Raw genomic sequence first — 23573 nt, forward strand, 5'->3', positions numbered from 1 at the left:
CGCGGCTTAGCCGTGTCAGGGGAAAGGAGGATCCTGGGGGTTGAGCCAATGCCGGGTGTTTGGACCTTTAAGGCCCCCCGGAGGAGGCAACACACCTCTTCGGCCTCTGCTTCACATAGACGGCACCTCCAGACTGACCCACCTGGAGGAAATCGGCAGTCGCCTTTTCCTGTCCCCCTCTTCAATCTTTTGTCTTTCTCTCTCACTTTTACATCTGTCCTGTCTTCTATTCACTTCTTTTAAGTTCCGATTCTCTAGGCGGCAAGGGTTAACCTTGTGTGGCTAACCTGTCTTGGTTATGTCGTATTTGGTTATAGCAACGCTGTACAGCTGGCGTTCGCAGGACTTCCCTTGCAGGGACTCCTGTAACGTCCCCTTGTTGGGCTCGGTGGTGGGCGGCTGGCATCGCTGCCGAAATTAATTAAGATCTTATGGCCTCATCTTTCCCCAAGCTACCTGATCGTCCTCTATACAAAAGAGGACGCACCGAAGAAAGTTTCAATCCTTTTCTCAAACGAAAAGAAAACTTCCCGCGATACCATGTCATACATACCGAGAACCCTGGAAAGACTGTTAGAACCATCTCACCATTCATTGTTGCCAAATGCCTCACGGACGCACTGGGTAGTGGCTACAAAGTGACAAAAATGCCTAGCGGCGACCTCCTGCTTGAGGTACGTGATAAGCTGCAGCATGGAAAGATTTCAAACCTGGTTGCATTTGGTGATGCTCAAATCACGGTGACACCACATCGATCACTGAATACGTGCAAGGGAGTGATCTCAGACGATGACCTCATGAACTTGAGTGAAGAAGAACTTCTAGAGGGCTTGAAGGACCAGAACGTCATCCAAGTACATAGAATAAAAATTAAACGGGAGAACAAAGAAATTCCAACTAAACATCTGATACTTACTTTTGGTACAAGTGAACTGCCCGAGATAATCGAGGCTGGATATGTAAAGATACGAGTAAGGGCGTACATCCCTAACCCACGCAGATGCTTCAAGTGTCAAAGGTATGGTCACGGTTCGCAAAGCTGCCGAGGCCGACAAACCTGTGCCAAGTGTGGTGAACAAGATCATCCCTCAGATAACTGTAACCTTGCACTCCATTGCGTGAACTGCGACGGCGAACATGCCGCATATTCCCGCTCTTGTCCGACATGGAAAACGGAAAAAGAGATTGTGATTATCAAAGTAAAGGAGAACATTTCCTTCCGAGAAGCGCGCAAGCGCGTTTCCTTTCTTCATAGTGCAGGGTATGCTGATGCGGCGCGTAAGGGGGCAGCGCCGCAGCAGACTCCGGTATCGGCCCGGCCCGCAAAGAGTGTGGTCGCGGCTGTGCCACCAGCCCCCTTGGCGACAGCAGCCAGCGCTGCTTCGCCGTCTCTAAAAGAGGGACCATCGACCTCTGGGTTGGTGGCCTCGAAGGCCCTGCTTTTCGAGGCGAGGCCTAATCTGAAAACACCCCGCTCGAGTGAGCGGAAGTCCAGCGGCTCCCAGGAGTCAATGGACACAACTCCGATCCAGATGGCGCAGCCAGCGCCTCAGGAGCGCCGCGATTCTCGTGACCGCTCCAAAAGCAAAACGCGCATCACGGCGCCCGGAAAGGGTCCTGTGAGTTAATCTTTCCTTTCCAGAACACACAGTACTCAACTCTGTCAAAATGGATACACAAATTATACAGTGGAATGTGAGAGGTTTTCTCCACAATCTTGATGACATAACAGAACTCTTACACAAACTTAACCCAAATGTTCTGTGTGCACAGGAAACGCATTTAAAAGCTACACAGACAAATTTTCTCCGGTCATAGGCTATTTTTCGCAAAGACCGTGACGAGGCTAACACCTCATCCGGCGGTGTAGCTATAGTTGTCGACAAGACTGTTGCTTGCCAACACTTGCCCCTTCTGACATCCCTCGAGGCAGTTGCAGTGCGAGCAATTCTTTTTAACAAATTGGTTGCCGTCTGCTCCATCTACATACCTCCGAATTATCGCCTGAATAAAACAGAATTCTATGGCCTTATTAAACAACTTCCTGAACCCTTTCTTATCGTTGGAGACTTTAATGCTCATAACAGTCTATGGGGAGACTCCCGGACTGATTTGAGGGGTCGACTTATCGAAAGCTTTCTTGTGACTTCTGGTGTATGCCTATTTAATAAGAAAGCACCTACTTACTATAATATTGCGCATAATTCATATTCATCGATAGATTTAGCGCTTGGATCCTCCACACTTCTCCCTTACTTAGAATGGAATGTAATACAAAATCCGTTTGGGAGTGACCACTTCCCAGTTACTCTAAACCTACGAGTACTAACACAAGTCATTCCACCACATGTCCCTCGCTGGAAACTTAACTCGGCTGATTGGAAGCATTTTAAAGAATCTACTTATTTATCACAAGATTTTATACGCGATTTTAGCATAGATGATGCCGTAGCATATTTTACTGCTTTTATTATCGGTGCAGCGGAAAAGTTTATTCCACAAACAAGCGGCCAATCATGTAAGAGACGTGTTCCTTGGTGGAATGAAGACTGTAGAGATGCACGAAAGAGACAAAATAAGGCATGGGGTAGACTGCGCCGACATCCAACGGCGGAAAATCTCATTGCATTTAAACATATAAAGTCACAAGGAAGGCGCACGAGACGGCAGGCTAGGAGAGCAAGCTGGGAGAGGTTTCTCTCAGGCATCAATTCTTATACCCAAGAGGCTAAAGTATGGAATGGGCTGAGAAGGCTAAAAGGGCAGCAGATCAACCAATTACCTTTGGTCGATGACCAAGGGCATACCTTGGAAAACCAGGCCGATGCCCTTGGCATACATTTCGAGCGTGTGTCAAGCTCCGCAAACTACTCAGAATCATTTCTTAAATACAAGAAAGTAGCAGAACGTAAGCCAATAGACCGTAAATGCACACCAAATCTTCCGTACAACTGTCCATTTAATATTGCCGAGCTTAGAGCTGCCTTGAGCACATGTATGAGCTCCGCACCGGGATTTGACAGAATCATGTATGACATGATTAAAAACCTACACACCGACACACAGATGACACTACTAGCACTTTTCAACTCCATTTGGGCTGCCGGATATCTCCCATCCTCATGGAAAGAATCCATCGTAGTCCCGGTCTTGAAACAGGGTAAAGACCCATCCAACGCTTCAAGTTACCGTCCAATAGCCCTCACAAGTTGCTTATGCAAACTCTTCGAGAAAATGATAAACCATCGTATTTTACATTTCCTTGAATCGAAGAAAATTCTTGACCCTTATCAATGTGGCTTCAGAGAGGGTCGGTCGACTACTGACCATCTCGTGCGCATTGAGGCAAACATTCGAGACGCCTTTGTCCATAAGCAGTTCTTTCTTTCTGTTTTCCTAGACTTGGAAAAGGCATATGACACAACTTGGCGATATGGGATTTTGCGAGACCTATCGGAAATGGGTGTTCGAGGCAATATGCTTAATGTAATTGAAAGTTACTTATCCCACCGTACTTTTCGTGTTAGAGTTGGCAATGTTTTATCCAGGCCATTTACACAAGAAACTGGGGTGCCACAAGGTGGGGTACTAAGCTGTACGCTTTTTATCGTCAAAATGAATTCCTTGCGCTTATCTATACCGCAGGGTATGTTTTACTCGGTATACGTAGACGACGTGCAGTTAGGTTTCAAGTCATGTAACCTTGCAATTTGTGAGCGGCATGTCCAGCTTGGCTTGAACAAAGTGTGTAAATGGACAGAAGAAAATGGCTTTAAACTCAATCCTCTTAAAAGCTTCTGTGTCCTTTTCACACAAAAAAGAGGCCTATTCGCAGAGCCCGATGTAGAACTACACAGACAACACATACCAGTTTCCACACAACATAAATTTTTAGGCGTCATATTAGACTCGAAACTAACCTTCATTCCACACATAAAGCGCCTCAAAGAGAAATGCCTAAAAACAATGAACCTGCTTAAAATTTTGTCGCATACAACATGGGGCAGTGACAGGAAGTGCCTGATGAACGTGTACAAAAGTCTTATACGTACACGCTTAGACTATGGGGCCATAGCGTATCAATCTGCCAGTCCAAGCGCCTTGAAGATGCTTGACCCTGTTCATCATCTAGGCATCCGCTTGGCGACCGGTGCCTTCAGGACAAGTCCTGTAGAGAGCCTCTACGTAGAGTCTAATGAATGGTCACTGCATCTTCAAAGGTCGTACACTAGTTTCATGTATTTTCTGAAAATACACGCGAACAATGAACATCCAACTTATTCAACAATAAATGATATGACCAGTGCCACCCTGTTCCACAACCGACCTGCAGTGAAACGGCCGTTTTCTCTGCGCGTGAGGAACCTCAGTAATGAAATGAGTGTTCCACTCCTTGAACATACCTTAATGGCTCCAACAAAGCTATTACCGCCGTGGCAGTGGCAGCAGATAGATTGTGACTTGTCTTTTGTAGAAGTCACAAAACATGCCGCCGACACACACATCCGAATGCACTTTTTAGAAATCCAGGCCAAATACTCTTGCCCAGAATTCTACACGGACGCCTCAAAGTCGCATGCCGGTGTCTGTTGTGCAGCGGTGGGCCCATCGTTCGCGGAATCCGTCGCTTTACACCCAGAAACAAGTATTTTTACAGCTGAGGCTTATGCGCTCCTCTTGGCTGTAAAGTACATCGATAATACACAGATTCGCAACGCAGTTATTTATACTGACTCTTTAAGCGTCGTGAAAGCCCTATCGTCGCTACGGAAACATAAAAATCCTGTAATTGCAGAACTTTACTCGGCTCTATGCAAAGCTTACTCTTCCCAACATATCACAATATGCTGGGTTCCTGGACATAGAGGCATTGAAGGCAATATGCTTGCCGACAAAATGGCCACATCCACAGAAACAAGTTCTAGTAGCATTTCCATCGCTATCCCTGCCATAGATTTGAAACCATTTTTGCGGAAAAAACTGAGGTGCTATTGGCAACGTTTGTGGGACGCAAAACAGTCAAACAAGCTTCATCTGATAAAACCTTATTTAGGTAGCTGGCCACCTACAACAAAAACACGACGAACAGAGGTCACTCTCTGTCGACTCCGAATAGGCCACACGTATGGCACACATTCCTATCTTCTAACAAACAGTGATCCCCCTGCCTGTGGGAAATGTGGAGAGACGCTAACTGTGCTCCACGTCTTGCTTGAATGCCGGGAGGTAGAAGAGCAAAGAAAAAAGTTCTTTCCTTTAGCATACAAACAACATATTCCATTACACCCGGCATTATTCCTTGGCAAAGACCCGCTCTTTGACACAAAATCATTGCTAGGTTTTTTAAATGATATTCGTATATTAAATGTTATACACCCATGTGATCCGTAGCACGGCCTCGCAATAGAGGCCTATGTTGCGGCATTAGTATGTATAGCACACGCCTCCAGGCCCTTGCGCACAAGGGTCCTGGTGAGGCAGTAGTGCTGCTTGGAAATTATCAATAACTGAGTGTTTTAAATTTAAGTCATTTATACACATAGCGCACCCCACAATAGTCATTGTCATAGTTTTATCCCAAGTACCTGTTTTACGCGTCTATACAGCGACCAGTTTTAGGCCCCTATACAGCCGAGATACATCTACTCAGCGCTCATCACCCATCGATCACTCTTTACCATCTCTTGGCGCTCTTTGGCCATACTTGGCCCTTGCGCCAGTAAACACTATACATCATCATCATCATCAAATCAAATCAAAGAAGGTTTATTATTTACAAAGGTGGTACATATTGGGCTGAATATACATGAGGCGGTCCCATAACTCTAGGCTGTAAGGGAACCTCCAGTTATGAGGTGCATGAAAAGATGTAAGCAACTGTGATCATAAATTAGCGGCGATCAGTAAGCTCAACTGTTAAACATAATTCACGTACAACAAAATGGTAATAGCAAACATGAGAACTATCAACTGAACCGCATATTAGAAACATGATTAGTTTTTTTTTCTTAAATGTAACAAAGGATGCACATAGTTACAAATCATTGGGCAAGTTATTGTAAAATGCTACAGCTGCAAATTAGGCCGTGTGTTGTCCATAGTTACTGCATAGGTTTGGTAGCAAGAAGTTGTTATTGAAAGCAGGCCCGGTGTTATTGTAATCATAAAGGTTTACCTTGTCAAATACATTAAGTGGAATGAGGTTGTTTCTTGTCTTGAATAGCGTGATTATTACGTATATTTAACCATAAAGCATAAACATAATATTTAACCTTAAGGCGATCAAGGAAGGATTTTATCTCCTGAAGGAGTGCAAATGTGCTCGCTCAGAAAGGAGTGAAGGTTATTAACCAGATAGATATGTATTACCCCAGGATGATACACAGTAAGCAATATGACTGTGAATGAAGGCATAATACAACGATAGCAAAGTATGATGGCTAAAGTAATGTCGCGCATTGATTAGGATTCTTATCCCATAGGTTGTTTTTAGTTTCAGGTGCAAAATATGTTTATTTTACATGGAGTATAAAATTACACCTAGGAAAGAACATTGCTTAACAGCATATAATTTAAGTGGTTTAACAAAATTTCTGGAGAGTTGGTTAAAGTTTTGAGGGGTGGAGTTGAAGATCATAAATGCAGTTTTAGATGGATTTATGGGATGAGATATTATAGCTGACATTAAGAGGAAAAAATGGAGCCGGGCAGGCCATGTAATGAGTAGGATGGATAACCGGTGGACCATTAGAGTTTCAGCATGGATACCAAGAGAGGAGGAGCGCAGTCGAGGACGGCAGAAAACAAGGTGGGGTGAAACCAGCCTGTTCTCTTGCTTGCCTGAAGTCAAGTGTTGCCCCGATTCTATTGGAAATTATCTTGGTGAATATTCTATACAATACTGAAAGCAACCTAATGGGCCTATAATTTTTGAATTCTCTAACGTCTCCCTCCTTATGGATTAGTATAATATTGGCATTCTTTCAATTAATTATACGTTACTTTAAGCCAAACATATGACTTCTGTAGTTTTACGTACCAAATCCCCAATTTAATTATTAGGCGCGCTGTAGTTTGGGACTAAGGATTAATTTTTACTACCAGGTGATCTCTAACGTGTGCCCAGTGCATGGGACATGGACATTCTTGCATTTTCGCCCCCATCGTAATGTCGCTGCTGTTGCTAGGCTTTGCTTCCGCAACCGCGGTCCATAATCGAGTTCTTCGCATTAACGTTACGTAAACATCACTATCGACACATACCAGCACCTCTTTAGTTTGTTGGCCACCATCTGGTGGAGTACTCAGATGAAAAAACATAGACTGAACTCCCTCGTTTACTAAAACATCTAAAAAAGTTCCCGAGTTATACGCTCTCAAGACGTTCACCAAAGTATACTCGGGTGACGCCAGAGATGGGCTGTTACCACAGCTGCAACAAAATAGCATATTTGATGAACTGTACTTCCTGCTACATAATGTTTCCAAGAACATCTGTTTAACGTCTTCGCGTAGACCAAGACGTCTATAGCCGTTTGTAGCCGTTTCGAGAAGTTTTCAAGATGTCATGTGTTTCGTGGGATCGGAGCACGCATGCGTTACTGGCGCAAACAAGTATCAAAGCAACCGATGCAGCGGCACGTTCTAATCTTGGCGGCGATTATAGGCTATCTTTCATGAATGACATTTCTTTGTCACTTAATCTGGTGACGGAGTGCTCACGCACAAATTTACTGCTCTTTTTATTACTTGATATTGAGAGATTATTGAAGTTCAGGCTATCGGAATAGTGAAACGTGTTAGCGCCCCGTCGGCCGACTTGTTAGATAAGGAGACGGCCTTTTTGGATGGCTGAATCGGGATGATGTGGCGCCACTGTGCATGGGTTAAATAGGTGGCTGTTTCATGGAAATAATTTGTTGAAGTTAGCACACTGTGTTGTCTCCCTCCTTTCCCAGTCCACTGGCGCCAAATATGCTTTCATAAATATAGGGTGATGATGATGATGATGATGACCTTTTCACTAAAATGATCCGTAGCGGTTGCACAATTCCGCCAATAAGATTGTCCCACTCCATGAAGAGACTTTGAAATGGAATAAATTACTTTGGAATCACGTTTGTGTGCTGCGTTTATGTGGTCTACTTCTTTGACGAAACTTTTCACTTGATAAATGTAGGTGATGAAAACATGAGAGCTTCCATCTACCTTACAGGCATTCAATAAGTTCCCTACTTTCACATAGTCAACTCCTAATTTTGCTGCAATTGAATCATTTTTTTTTCAATCACTTATCACTATGGATGATGCATCCACGCACACAGATGCGGCTGTACTCTTCAATTTTTTGCACACCAGAGGTGTTGCTGCAAACAAGTTCCGCGAAGTCGTGTGAAGGCACCTGGTATTCAAGGAGTTCTACTTCACGCGCTTCCTCTTTTTGGTGAGCAAACACAGTTCAACGTCTTTTGATGCCATGGACAGAAGTTAGTTAAATTGAATTTATGGGCGCGAAAGCGGCTACGGCTATGCTGCGCCAGACACAGGGTGATAAAATTTCCTTCGTATATGGAGCATACACTGTAGTAATTATAGCTTACTTAAAAACCTTGTTTCGTCAAGGAAACTACCATTGGAGTTTTACAAGACTTCAGACTCATGAACTAGTCACACATTGTCACAATAGTATCAACACCTGACCACAGCCAAACGCAGATGCTAATTCATAAACTAGAGCTAAGCTTCGGCTTGTGCTGGTACCAGCATATTGTATGCTTTTCGGGGGATTTGTTGGTATAACTGCTGAAATACTGTTATTAAACAGTGAAATAAATGTGCTGTGTGTATCTTGTCAACCTCTCACTGTACCTAGAGTGCTATTAAGTTAATAAAAAGTATCTGTGCTTGTGATCCTGTAAAATGTCACTCATGACTGCATTTATCCTGTGAAATTGCACTCAATGTGACTACAGTTTTGCTCAGGTAATTAAAAGACTTAAAGCCACACAATTGTTCATTGCATTGCTACAAGCTGTTCTTGACTCTGTAATGTGCAAATACAGTTCCACAATGAAGAAACATGCAGCAACGTGTTCATCTTTATTTCTGGCCATAGTGGGTAGATTAGTACAAAAACAAAACGAAAATAAATGCTATTTTAGTTGAAAGGTAATTAATTTGTATCTACAGCCAAAATTTTCCTTCTGCCCATCAAAACCGACTATGGACTTCGCTTTGAGTTAGCGTAGCATATATGACAGGTCGGGCAAAGCAATACAACGCAACACCAAATGTGGGTATAAACCTTTTCGCTGTTTAGAAACATGCGCCCTGGACGGCTTCCGGTTTGGTGCAATGACGTAGTCCGCTAACTATAGCGAGCAAGAAAGGCAGTGGCGGTGATACAGATTAGCAGGAGTGCGCTTTGTGATCTGGCACAGTAGACTGATAAGGCCCATGACCGGAAGTTTCTTGGGAGCGCACTATCGCTGCTGCTATCGCGCGAGCGAAATCGTCTGTAGGTGCTTACCGATGGAGGTCTGGCCGCCGTCAGCATCCGCCGAAGCCGCAGCGAAGGCTCTCATAGCCCTTGACTTCATGTCTGCTGCACATAAAGTCCGCACCGACTAGGCTGTAGCAGAGCGCGTGTGAGCTGTGCTACTCGTTGCGTTGCTTTGTGCGGCGCTTTGGAGACGCTTTCGGTCCCTCATTTGCCGGTCCACGGCGCGCGGCTTGTAAGCCCATTCTCTGGCCAAGTCAGAGATGTGCTGCAGCAATTCCTCCCACTCGCCAACTACTTCTTCCACACCAGACCTATGTAAAAGCACAGAATTTCATGTTCGATGGTCCGGGGCAAAACAGTGTCTTTGAAGTAACGTACATAAGAGTATACTCACTTGGCACGGTTCGTAGTGTCCTTCCGGCGAAACTGTATCAGCAGGAGGTCAAATCTCTCCCTGACGCGGCGAGCTGAGCACAACTTGCACGTTTTAGCCTCAACAATTTTGGCGACCTCTTGCCACCGCATCGGGTCGCACACAGGGCGAATTTCGTTGACGACTTGAAGCAAAATCAAGTCGTCCGCCCGTGTGAAACGCACGCGAGTTGCGGGCAGGCTCGGTGTGCAGTCCGTCGTCGATGCCATCTTTCAGTGTTAGGTGTTAGAACCAGCTTTGGGGGTTAGCTGTGTCTTGGCTCGACGAAACTTGGTGCCCCCGTTACCGTATACGGAACGCTCCTTACCGTCTAGTATACCACACGGAAAGTCTTTCCGTACGGTAAAATCCACGCATGCGCACTCATCGGCCGGTACGGCATTACCGTACTTACCTTAGCGTAACGTACCACTGCTAATACTCTCTATTGTAATGCGGTTTAACTTAATGACGACTCAGAAACGCGACCGTCTCAGTCGAGCGTCGGACACCGAGAGCGCCAGCCCATCTTTGTCGGCGGGCCGATGATGATCATGCGTCCATAGGGCGCGCCAGTCTTCTTCGCTACAACTGCCCCTTGGAGAAGAAGGAGCCATCCTGGCGACTCAAGGAGAGGAGAGGACAAGGGGTCGTAATAGGGTTTAAGTCTCTGGACTTGGACTGTCTCGCGTCCACGACGCCTCAATTCAGTAGATGGCGTTAGCGGCTTGACGACGTAGTTGACCGGCGTCGTCTGTTGTACGACGCGGTAGGGACAGTGGTATTGAGCGAGGAGTTTAGAGGATAGACCAGGGGTGCTTGAAGGTATCCACAGCCAGACTAGTGTGTCCGGCTGGTAGGTGCAGGGAAGTCGGTCGTCATCGCGGCGGAATTTTTGGAGACTCTGGTCTTCCGTCGTGAACGAACGGGCCAGCTGACGGCATTCCTCGGCATACTTGGAGGCTTCAGACAGAGGCGTGCCCTCTGATGGGTCATGCCGGTAGGGGAGAATGGTGTCGAGCGTACATGTAGGCTCACGACCATATACGAGATGGAATGGCGAAAATCCCGTTGTGGCCTGTGAAGCGGTTTTATAGGCGTGTGTAACATATGGCAAAACGAGGTCCCGGTTGGTATGATCCGATGCCATGTACATCGATAGAATGTCGCCCAAAGTACGATTAAACCTTTCTCTTATGCCGTTCGTTTGCGGATGATAAGCTGTACTGGTGCGATGGACGGTATGGCACGCGGTCAGAAGGGCGTTAATAACTTCGGTAAGAAACGCACGCCCTCTGTCACTCAGAAGTTCCCGCGGTGCCCCATGACGCAGTATGAAGTGATGCAGGAGGAATGACGCAATGTCGCGGGCTGTCGCTGTTTGCAGTGCCGCAGTTTCTGCATAGCGGGTGAGGTGGTCGACAGCGACAATAACACCAACGATTGCGAGCTGATGTGCAGGGAAGAGGGCCGTAGAGATCGATGCCGACGAGGTCGAATGGTCGGGACGGGCAAGAAATGAGCTGCAAGGGACCAGGAGGACGAAGAGCAGGAAGCTTGCGTTGTTGGCACGCTGTGCACGAGCGAATGTACTTTCGCACAAAATTATACATGCCACGCCAATAAAAACGGGAGCGAAGCCAGGCGTAAGTCTTGAAAAGGCCGGCATGGGCGCATTGCAGGTCTGAATGGAGAGCAGAGCATACATCTGTGTGCAGATGGCGGGGAACGACGAACAACCATTTGCGACCGTCGGAAGCGTAATTTCGATGATAGAGAACACCATCCCGCAGCTCGAAATGAGAAGCGTGGCGGCGGATAGCGCGTGAAGGGCGTGTTGTTGAAGTGTGAGAAATGCAATCCATAAGTGCCGCAATCCAGGGATCTTTGCGTTGCTCCACAGCCATGTCGACGGGCACAGGGTTCGAAATTGCCGATTCGATGGCTGTAATGCAAGTCATGTCACTTGGTGTAGGCGACCGAGAGAGGGAATCTGCCCCCGCAGGGGCGCCTGCGTAAGCAGGCGTTTGGTGGGTTGCGACACCACGGACCCGAGCACATGGGGGTCGGACCCTCCCACGCTTAAACGTGCGTGGCTTAGCCGTGTCCGGGGAAAAGGGGATCCTGGGGGTTGAGCCAATGCTGAGTGCTTGGACCTTTATGGCCCCTCGGCGGAGGCAACACACCCCTTTGGCCTCGGCTTCACGTAGACGGCACCCCCGGGCTGACCCACCCGGGGGAAATCGGTAGTCTCTCTCCCTCCAACCTTCGTCTTTCTCTCTCACTTTCCATCTCTCCTGTCTTCTCTTTGCTTCGTTTGACTTCCAATTTTACATGCAGCAAGGGTTAACCTGGTGTAATCTATCCAACCTTGGGTCTATTATATTAGGTTATAGTGGCTATGTACAGCTGGCGTCTGCGTCTCCTTCGGGTCTCGTAGCGTCCCCTTGTTGGGCTCGGTGGTAGGTGGCTGGCATAGCTGCCGAAATCATCGTTACCTTTATGGCTTTTTCGTCATTCCCCCGACTCCCTGATCGCCCTCATAAACGAGGGCGCGCCGAAGAAGTTTTTAAGTTTTTTGGCCGCCAAGTTGATAATTTCCCAAGATTTCATGTTATACATTCCGAGAAAGCAGAAAAGTCAGCAAGAATCCTCTCACCTTTTCTGGTTGCGAAATCACTGATGGAGGCTTTTGGCCCAGGCTACAAAGTTTCCAAGTTGGCAAGCGGTGATCTACTTCTTGAACTCCGTGATAAATTGCAATACGAAAAGCTACCCAATCTTGTGTCTTTCAGGGCCATTCCAGTGAGTGTCACCCCACACCGTTCTATGAACACCATTCGTGGTGTCATCTCCGATGATGATCTAATGGAGCTAACTGAGACTGAACTTTTGGAGGGATGGAGTGACCAGAATGTCATCAATGTGAAAAGAATTAAGATGAGGCGTGATGGTAAAGACATTCAAACCAAGCATCTAATCCTAACATTCGGCTCAAGTGTACTTCCCGAGATTATCGAGACAGGCTATGTAAAGATCCGAGTCAGGCCCTATATCCCGAATCCCCTCCGCTGCTTCAAATGCCAGAGGTTTGGCCACAGTTCTCAGAACTGCCGAGGCCGAATAACCTGTGCCAAATGTGCCGATGAACATCCATCTGAATCTTGTGAGAACGCGCCACACTGTGTAAATTGTGATGGGGAGCACGCCGCGTATTCGCGTTCCTGTCCATCTTGGAAGAAGGAGAAAGAAATAGTAACGATCAAAGTCAAAGAGAACATATCATTCAGAGACGCGCGAAGGCGGGAGTCCTACCTGCCGAAGAATAGCTTTGCCGAAGTGGCGCGTCAGGGGGCAGCGCCACAACGGCCTCCGGCGGCTGTCAGGCCCACACACAGTGATCCGGCGGTGACGCCATCCGCCCCCTCGTCGGCTGCAGCTAGTGCTGCTCCGCCATCTCAGAACAAGAGGCCATCAACCTCCGGGCTGGTGGCCTCAAGGGTCTCGTCCCACGAGACGAGGCCGTCACGACACACCAACCGCTCGCAAGAGCGCGTGTCCAGCGCCTCGCAAGAGGCGATGGACACAACAACCGGCCAGACGGCGCCGCCAGCGCCTAAGGAGCGGCGGGAATCTCTCGACCGCTCCAGAAAAGAGAAACCTCGCGTCACGGCGCCTGGAAAGGGCACCGTGAGCTAGTCTTCATCTTCTGAACACCCAGCACAAACTCCTTTTCAATATGAACACGCAAATACTACAATGGAACGTTAGGGGTCTCCTTCATAACCTTGATGATGTCAAAGAGCTCCTTCTTAAATATAGTCCGAGGGTGCTGTGTGTCCAGGAGACGCATCTCAAAGCAGAGAACACAAACTTTTTAAGGCACTATGCCATTTTTCGCAAGGACCGCGACGACGCTACCGCCTCGTCGGGCGGTGTCGCTATAATAGTAGATAAAGGTGTTGCCTGTCGGCAATTGAACCTCCGAACTTCCCTTGAGGCAGTTGCTGTCCGAGCAATACTTTTCGGTAAGCTAGTCACAATTAGTTCGATTTACGTCCCTCCTTGTTATCAACTTTCCAAGACACAGTTTCAAAGCTTCATTGATGAACTTCCTCCGCCATACATAGTTGTCGGTGATGTGAACGCTCATAGCCCCTTATGGGGCGACTCTCGTTTAGATGCGCGAGGACGCCTTATAGAAAATTTTCTGTTTTCTTCAGGTGCATCTATACTTAGCAAGAAAGAGCCAACTTATTACAGCGTTACACATAACACATACTCAGCCATTGATTTAAGTATAGTATCGAGTACTCTAATTCCGTATCTGGAGTGGTCTGTTCTCGGGAACCCCTTTGGGAGCGACCATTTCCCAGTTATGCTAAACTTAACAAAACAAGATACATGCTTGCCACATTTTCCTCCATGGAACATGGACTCGGCTGACTGGGAAATGTTCCGAGAGCTTACGTATTTAGGCGGAGATGAAATTGCTGTTTTTAATGTAGAAGACGCTGTTGCATACCTAACAGGTTTCATTATTAGCGCTGCAGCTAAATGTATTAAGCAAACTAGCGGATTAGCTAATAAGCATCGCATCCCATGGTGGAACGACGAATGTCGGAAAGCGCGCAAAAATCAAAACAAAGCTTGGAGATTGCTTCGCAATTGTCCAACTGCTGAAAACCTCATTAATTTCAAACAGATCAAATCACAAGGTAGGAGAACACGTCGACGTGCAAAGAGGGAAAGTTGGGATAGGTACATCACCAGTATAAATTCGTACACCGATGAAAGAAAAGTCTGGAATCGGGTAAATAAACTAACAGGTCGGGAGTCGAGTCCCCTACCCTTAGTAAGTACACAAGGTGATAGCCTCGAAGATCAGGCGGATTGTCTAAGCGAACATTTTGAGTATGTGTCAAGTGCATCGCAATATACCGAAACATTCCTGAGAATCAAAGAACGCGAAGAGCGGCGACCCCTAAATCGCAAAGGCTCATCGAGTGAGGCCTACAATTCCCCATTTACTTTAGCTGAGCTTCAAGCATCTCTCGCTTGTTGCAACAATTCAGCGCCAGGTGGGGATCGTATCATGTACGAAATGATTAGGTACTTACACCCCGAAACACTGAAAACACTCTTGTCCCTTTTTAATGCCATGTGGGCGGCTGGCTGTATTCCGTCTTCATGGAAGGAAGCCATAATCATCCCCATACCTAAACAAGGCAAAGACCCGTCCCTGGCCAGCAGCTACAGGCCAGTAGCTCTAACAAGCTGCCTGTGCAAGCTGTATGAAAAAATGATAAACCGGCGCCTAATATGCTTCCTAGAAAATAACAAAATTTTGGACACCTTCCAGTGTGGTTTTCGAGAAGGTATGTCTACTACAGACCACCTTGTCCGCATTGAGGCATATATTAGAGATGCTTTCATACATAAGCAGTTCTGTCTGTCTGTATTTCTAGACATAGAGAAAGCTTACGACACCACATGGCGCTTTGGAATTGTCCGAGATCTTTCGGCAATGGGTGTTCGTGGCAATATGCTTAACACAATCGAAAGTTACCTCACTAATCGCACATTTCGCGTAAGGGTGGGCAGAGCTTTGTCTAGGTCATTCACACAAGAAACTGGTGTGCCGCAGGGCGGTGTGCTTAGCTGCACACTATTTGTTGTAAAAATGAATTCCCTGCGTACAGTCATCCCACACACAATGTTTTATTCGGTTTATGTCGATGATGTGCAGATAGCCTTTAGGTCATGTAATATTGCCATCTGCGAACGACAGGTACAGCTGGGAATGAACAGATTGTCCAAATGGGCGGAGGAGAATGGTTTTAAAGTTAACGCTCAGAAAAGCACTTGCATACTCTTTACAAACAAGAGAGGCGTAACGCCTGTCCCAAGTATACAAATCAAAGGAGATGCGCTCTCTGTGAGCAGCGAGCATAAGTTTTTAGGAATCATTTTAGATTCCAAGCTTACATTTATTCCTCATATTAAGTATCTGAGGGCAAAATGCCTAAAGACAATGAACATTCTAAAACTTCTGTCCCGCACAACATGGGGCAGTGATCGAAAGTGTTTGCTTAACTTGTATAGCAGTCTTGTCCTCTCACTGCTTGACTACGGGTCTATAATTTATGATTCTGCAACGCCAAGTGCATTAAAAATACTAGATCCCGTTCACCATCTGGGTATCCGCCTCGCGACCGGTGCTTTCCGAACAAGTCCGATCCAAAGCCTCTATGTAGAGTCTAACCAGTGGTCACTCCATCTGCAGCGTTCATATCGCAGTTTCACATATTTTCTGAAAGTACAAGAAAACAATGACCATCCCTCTTATTCAACCATAAATGACGTTACCGCTGCCACACTCTTCCATAATCGACCTGCAGCGAGAAAGCCATTCTCCTTGCGTGTGAGGAACCTCAGTGAGGAAATGGGTGTTCCGCTGCTTGATCATCGTCCTATGGCTCCAGTGAAACTGTTACCGCCGTGGCAGTGGCAACTCATAGATTGCGATACATCGTTTGTAGAGGTCACTAAACACGCACCAGAAGCACACATTAAAATGCATTTATTAGAGCTTCAATACAAGTACTCGTGTACAGAGCTTTACACTGACGCCTCCAAGTCACATGCCGGGGTGTCTTATGCAGCCGTTGACCCATCCTTCTCGGAATCCGGTGTACTCCACCCGGAAACGAGTATTTTTACGGCTGAGGCCCATGCACTGTTGTCGGCTGTGAAGCATATAAGGAAATCAAAACTTCAAAAGGCAATTATATTTACGGACTCCCTAAGCGTCGTAAAAGCATTGATGTCACTCGGTAAACACAAAAATCCTGTACTTACTGAGCTCTATTCCGTCCTCTGTCAAGCGTATTTATGTAACCAGCATGTCATTATATGCTGGGTGCCTGGCCATAGAAGCATTGAGGGTAATGTGCTAGCTGACCGAATGGCTACGTCAATAACATCACACGCTATTAACCCTACAGCTGCTGTCCCTGTAACAGATCTGAAACCTTTCCTGCGATGGGATGCTGAAACAAGTAATAAGCTTCACTTGATTAAACCACAGTTAGGTTTCTGGCCCCCCGTAACGAAAACACGGCGAACTGACATCCTATTCAGTCGGCTGAGAATAGGACACACGTACGGAACCCACAGTTTTTTGTTGACAGGTGATGAACCACCAACCTGTGGTAGATGTGGTGAGAGGCTGACCGTCCTCCATGTCCTCCTGGAGTGTCGGGAAGCCGAAGTAGAGAGAAGGAAACATTTCCCTGTAGCATACCACTACCATATCCCTCTTCATCCTATGATGTTTATTGGTGAAGAACCGCTGTTTAACACCAAAGCAGTCCTCGGTTTTTTAAACGAAGTGGTCCTGCATGTTATATGCCCAACAAATTCGTAGCGCATCCTCTCTACAGAGGATGCCGCTGTGATAGTTTTGTATAAGCACATGCCTCCAGCCCCTTGTGTTTCAAGGGCTCTGTTTAGGCAGTAGTGTTTTTTGACAATTTTTATATCTGACATATCTTGTATATCATGTCATTTTAGCAATGCATCTTTTACCTTCATAGTACACGTCACTAGTCATTGCCATTATCTTATCCCATGTAGATTTTACGCACTTTACAGCGATTATTTTAGGCCCCTTTACAGCCACGTCACATCTACTTCTCTCAATTCATCACTTCACTGCGAACTAATACTGTCATGGCGCTCTTTGGCCATACCTGGCCCTTGCGCCACTAAACCCCAACAATCATCATCATCAGAGGGAATCCGCGTCGGTTTGTTTACGGCCAGACCGGTAAATGACGCGTATGTCGAAGTCTTGTAACCGTAAAGCCCATCGCGCAAGGCGGTCAGACGGATCTTTTAAAGTCGATAACCAACATAGAGCATGGTGACCTATAACGACGTCGAAGGGGCGGCCGTAAAGGTAGGGTCGGAATTTTTCCGAGGACCCAGATAATAGCAAGGCACTCCTTTTCGGTGACGGAGTAGTTAGATTCCGCTTTCGTTAGTGTTCGGCTGGCGTAGGCTGCTAGGTATTCATCATGCCCACTTTTTGTTGTGCAAGCACGGCACCAAGTCCTACGCCGCTGGCGTCGGTGTGGACTTCGTGGGGGCCATGGGGTCGAAATGGCGCAGTGCGGGAGGCGAAGTGAGCAAACGCCGCATAGTTACAAAAGCATCGTCGCAAGCTTTGGTCCAAGTAGAAAGTTGTGTGTTGCCGCGAAGCAGCTGAGTCAACGGAGCAATGATGGAAGCGAAATTCCGGATAAAACGACGAAAGTAGGAGCAGAGCCCGCTAAAGCTCCGGAGTTCTTTCAGGGACGTGGGTTTCGGGAACTCGGCGACGGCGATAAGTTTCGAAGGATCAGGGAGCACGGAGCTTCCGCACCGCAGGGCGACCGAACACTTGCGTAATGCGCGCCTTGAAATATGACCAGGTGCGAAGGTCGGATCCGTGGTTGTGGTACCACACGCTAGCGACACCCGTGAGATATAAGTTGGTGTAGCTGAGCTTCGCAGCATCGTCCCATTTATTGTGCGCACTCACCCGCTCGTAGATCGAGAGCCAATCTTCGACGTCGTATTCGTCGAAGCCGCTGAAGATGCGGGGATCGGGTTGACGCATTGAGCCAGGACAAATCAATGTTGGCGATGCCGGAGGTGTTGTTTGGCTGGCGTCGTCAGGCATGATGGTCGGCAGTGTCGGATTGCGTAGTTCCAGGGTTGGGGAAGTAGAACCCAGCACAGCTCCACCAAATATGTAATGCGGTTTATTGACGACTCAGGAACGCGACCATCTCAGTCGAGCGTCGGACACCGAGAGCGCGAGCCCATCTTCGTCTGCGGGCCGATGATGATCATGCGTCCATAGGGCGCGAGTCTTCTTCGCTACAATATATCCGCTCATTTCATTATACATTGTCTCACTCATGCCTGAACCTTGGATTATTACGACCTTAGTGAGTGGTTTCTATCTTGGCGTGCACAATCTGCTAGCGCGATCAGTAATCACCGCGAGTGAGCTTGTACACACAACGTGCCTCCAGTTTTCCGCAAGCAAGGTGAACCGATATCACCTCTGCTTATTGTTCAAGCACTCACCACGTTCAAACTCACTTCCACTCAGAAGCACTCACTCATGTTCAAACCCACACTCACGTTCACACTCACCTCTATACACCCAGAAGCACTCACCACGTTCACACTCACAGCACTCAGTCACGTTCACACTCAGCTCCACTCACACAGCACTCATTCACGTTCACACTGATCTCCGCTCACACTCACAGGCACTCACCTCCACTCACTGGCTGTCATTTCCACCCACACTAACTGGCACTCACGTCCACTCACGCTCACTGGCACTCACTCACTTCCACTCACTGGCTCTCATTTCCACCCACACTAACTGGCACTCACGTCCACTCACGCTCACTGGCACTCACTCACTTCCACTCCCTCACACTCACCTGCACTCACATTCACTGGCACTCACTCACACTCACACTCACCAGCACCTACTCGCACTCGCACTCACCTACACTCACACTCACAGGCACTCACTCGCACTCACACCCATTGTCACTCACTCGCACACGCACTCACCTGCACTCACACTCACTCGCACTGGCACTCACTTCCACTCACACTTACTGGCACTCACTCGTACTCGCACTCACTTGCACTAACCCCCGCAGGGGCGTCTGCGTAAGCAGGCGTTTGGTGAGTTGCGCCACCACGTACCCGAGCACACGAGGGTTGGACCCTCCCGCGTATAGCTGTGCGCGGCTTAGCCGTGTCTGGGGAAAGGGGGATCCTGGGGGTTGAGCCGATGCTGGGTGTTCGGACCTTTAAGGCCCCCCGGCGGAGGCAACACACCTCTTCGGCCTCTGCTTCACATAGACGGCACCCCCGGACTGACCCACCCGGGGGAAATCGGCAGTCGCCCTTTCCTGTCCTCCTCCTCAATCTTCGTCTTTCTCTCTGACTTTCAATCTTTCCTGTCTCCTACTCACTTCCTTTTACTTCTGATCTTCTGGGCGGCAAGGGTTAACCTTGTGTGGGTAGCCAACCTTGGATATTCCATATTTGGTTATAGTGGTGACGTACAGCTGGCGTCTGCAGGCCTTGTGTTTACAGGCCCTGCAGCGTCCCCTTGTTGGGCTCCATGGTGGGTGGCTGGCGTTGCTGCCGAAAACCCAGATATTCTTATGGCTAGTCCTTTTCCACCACTCCCTGATCGCCGTCTGAAAAGAGGGCGCACCGAAGATGTGTTCCAGTTTTTTGGACGCCAAACACCGAATTTCCCCAGATTTCATGTCATTCACTCTGAAACCTCAAACAAATCGGTACGAACAATGTCACCATTTCTTGTCTCAAAGTCTTTGACTAATATTTTTGGACCAGGCTTTAAAGCATCTAGGATGGCAAGCGGGGATCTCCTCTTGGAGCTCCGTGATGTGAAACAATATGAGAAACTGCCCAATCTAGTATCATTTGGGGACACCCAAGTGACAGTAACCCCACATCGTACTATGAACACCACCCGTGGCGTTATCTCAGATGATGATTTAATGGAGCTAACCGAGGCTGAACTCTTGGAGGGCTTCAGTGAGCAAAATGTGATAAACGTTAAAAGAATTAAGATGAGGCGCGACGGCAAAGAAATCAAGACCAAGCACCTAGTACTTACTTTTGGTTCAAGTGTCCTGCCCGAGTCCATCGAGGCCGGCTACCTCAGACTTCGTGTTAGGCCATACGTGCCAAATCCTCTTAGGTGCTTCAAGTGCCAGCGATTCGGGCACAGTTCACAGAATTGCCGAGGCCGGCAAACTTGTGCTAAGTGCAGTGCCAATGAACATTCCTCCGAAACTTGCAATAACACTCCACATTGTATCAACTGTGATGGTGAGCACGCCGCATACTCACGGTCGTGCCCGTCATGGAAGAAAGAGAAAGAAATTGTGACTATTAAAGTCAAAGAAAATATCACATTCAAGGAGGCACGTAGGCGGGTATCATACCTGCCCAAAAACACCTTTGCCGATGTGGCGCGTCAGGGGGCAGCGACACAACGGCTTCCGGCGCCTGCCCGGCCCGCAAGCAGCGAGCCCGCAGTGACGCCATCCGCCCCCTCGGCGGCTGCAGCTAGCGCTGCTCCGCCAACTCACAAGAAGGGGCCATCGACCTCTGGGCTGGTGGCCTCCAGGGCCTCGTCCCTCGAGGCGAGGCCTTCCCGTCAAACCTACCGCTCGCAAGAGCGCGTGTCCAGCGCCTCGCAAGAGGCGATGGACACAACAACTGGCCAAACGGCGCCGTCAGCGCCTAAGGAGCAGCGAGAATCTCGCGATCGCTCCAAAAAAGAAAAAGCCCGCATCACAGGGCCCGACAAGGGCTCTGTAGCTTAAGTTAGTCTCCTTTACACACAGCACAAAAAACACTTTCAACATGAATACACAAATTATACAGTGGAACGTCAGAGGACTCCTACACAACCTCGATGACGTCAAAGAAATCCTACACAAGTTTAATCCGAAGGTGCTGTGTGTTCAGGAGACACACCTTAAACCTACACAATGCAACTTTCTCCGGCAATACGCCATCTTTCGCAAAGACCGCGATGACACCTCCGTGTCATCCGGCGGTGTTGCTATCGTAGTTGACAGAGGTGTTGCCTTTCGAGAACTGAAACTTCGTACGCCCCTAGAGGCAGTTGATGTCCGAGGGGTATTGTTTGACAGGCTAGTCACTGTTAGCTCTATATACATCCCTCCTAATTATCATCTTAATAAAAATGAATTTCAGAACTACATAGATGAACTGCCGGCACCATATATAGTTGTCGGAGATTTAAATGCACATAACACATTGTGGGGAGACTCTCGTTGCGATGCGAGAGGACGCCTAATTGAAAACTTTCTCTTTTCTTCAGGAGCATGTTTACTTAATAAGAAAGAGCCAACTTACTACAGCATGGCGCACAACACATGCTCCTCCATAGATTTAAGTATCGTGTCGAGTACACTGATTCCGTACCTGGAGTGGTCCGTTCTGAAGAACCCTTTTGGGAGCGACCACTTCCCAATCATGTTAAAACTGACAAAACAAGATCTATGTTCCCCACACATTCCCCGATGGAAGGTTGACTCGGCTAACTGGGAACGTTTCCACGAACAAACTTATTTAAGCAGGGATGATATTGCCTTTTTAAATATAGATGATGCTGTAGCATATATAACGGGCTTTATAATTGAGACTGCCACAACATGCATCCGTCAAACTAACGGACTGGCTAATAAACGTCGTATCCCGTGGTGGAACGAAGAATGCAAGGAAGCACGGAAAAATCAAAACAAAGCTTGGGGACGACTTCGCGACGCTCCAACCGCCGAAAACTTGATTAATTTCAAACAAATAAAGTCCCAGGCTAGAAGAACACGTCGACGTGCTAAAAGGAAGAGTTGGGAGAAGTACATCTCTAGTATAAATTCTTACACGGATGAGACGAAAGTGTGGAATCGAGTAAATAAATTAAAAGGCCGGGAGGTACACCCACTCCCCTTAGTAAGTACTCAAGGAGAGAGCCTGGAAGATCAGGCTGGTTGTCTGGGCGAACACTTTGAATATATCTCCAGTGCGTCCCACTACACACAAGCATTTTTGAGAGTCAAAGAACGCGAAGAGCGACAGCCCCTAAAACGTAAAGGCTCATCGAGTGAGGTCTACAACTATCCATTTACTTTAACTGAACTGAAAGCATCCCTCGCTTGCTGCAATAACTCTGCGCCAGGCGGTGATCGTGTCATATATGAAATGATTAAGCACCTGAATCCTGAAGCGCTGAAAACACTCCTGTATCTTTTCAATGTCATGTGGGCGCATGGATATATCCCGTCCTCGTGGAAGGAAGCTATAGTCATTCCCGTGCTTAAACAAGGCAAAGACCCGTCCCTAGCCAGCAGCTACAGGCCAATAGCGCTAACAAGCTGTCTGTGCAAACTATTTGAAAAAATGATCAACAGGCGCTTAATCTGTTTCCTTGAAAATAACAAATTACTAGACCCCTTCCAATGTGGTTTCAGGGAAGGTATGTCCACAACAGACCACCTTGTTCGCATTGAGTCTTATATTAGAGACGCTTTTATACATAAGCAGTTCTGTCTTTCAGTGTTCCTCGACCTAGAAAAAGCTTACGACACGACATGGCGCTACGGCATTCTCCGAGATCTCTCTGCGATGGGTGTCCGTGGCAACATGCTAAACACAATCGAAAGTTACCTGTCTAACCGCACATTCCGCGTAAGAGTGGGCAACGCTTTGTCTAAGTCATTCACCCAAGAGACCGGTGTGCCACAGGGAGGCGTGCTTAGTTGCACACTATTTATTGTAAAAATGAATTCCCTGCACACAGTCATTCCACGGTCAATGTTTTACTCCGTTTATGTCGACGATGTGCAATTTGCCTTCCAGTCATGCAATATTGCCATCTGCGAACGACAAGTGCAGCTTGTAATAAACAAATTGTCCAAATGGGCAGATGAGAACGGTTTTAAAGTAAACGCTCAGAAGAGCACTTGCGTACTCTTTACAAACAAGAGAGGCATAATGCCTGTCCCCAGT

Source organism: Dermacentor silvarum, chromosome 2 (assembly GCF_013339745.2).
Source record: "Dermacentor silvarum isolate Dsil-2018 chromosome 2, BIME_Dsil_1.4, whole genome shotgun sequence".
Taxonomy (NCBI): Eukaryota; Metazoa; Arthropoda; class Arachnida; order Ixodida; family Ixodidae; genus Dermacentor; species Dermacentor silvarum.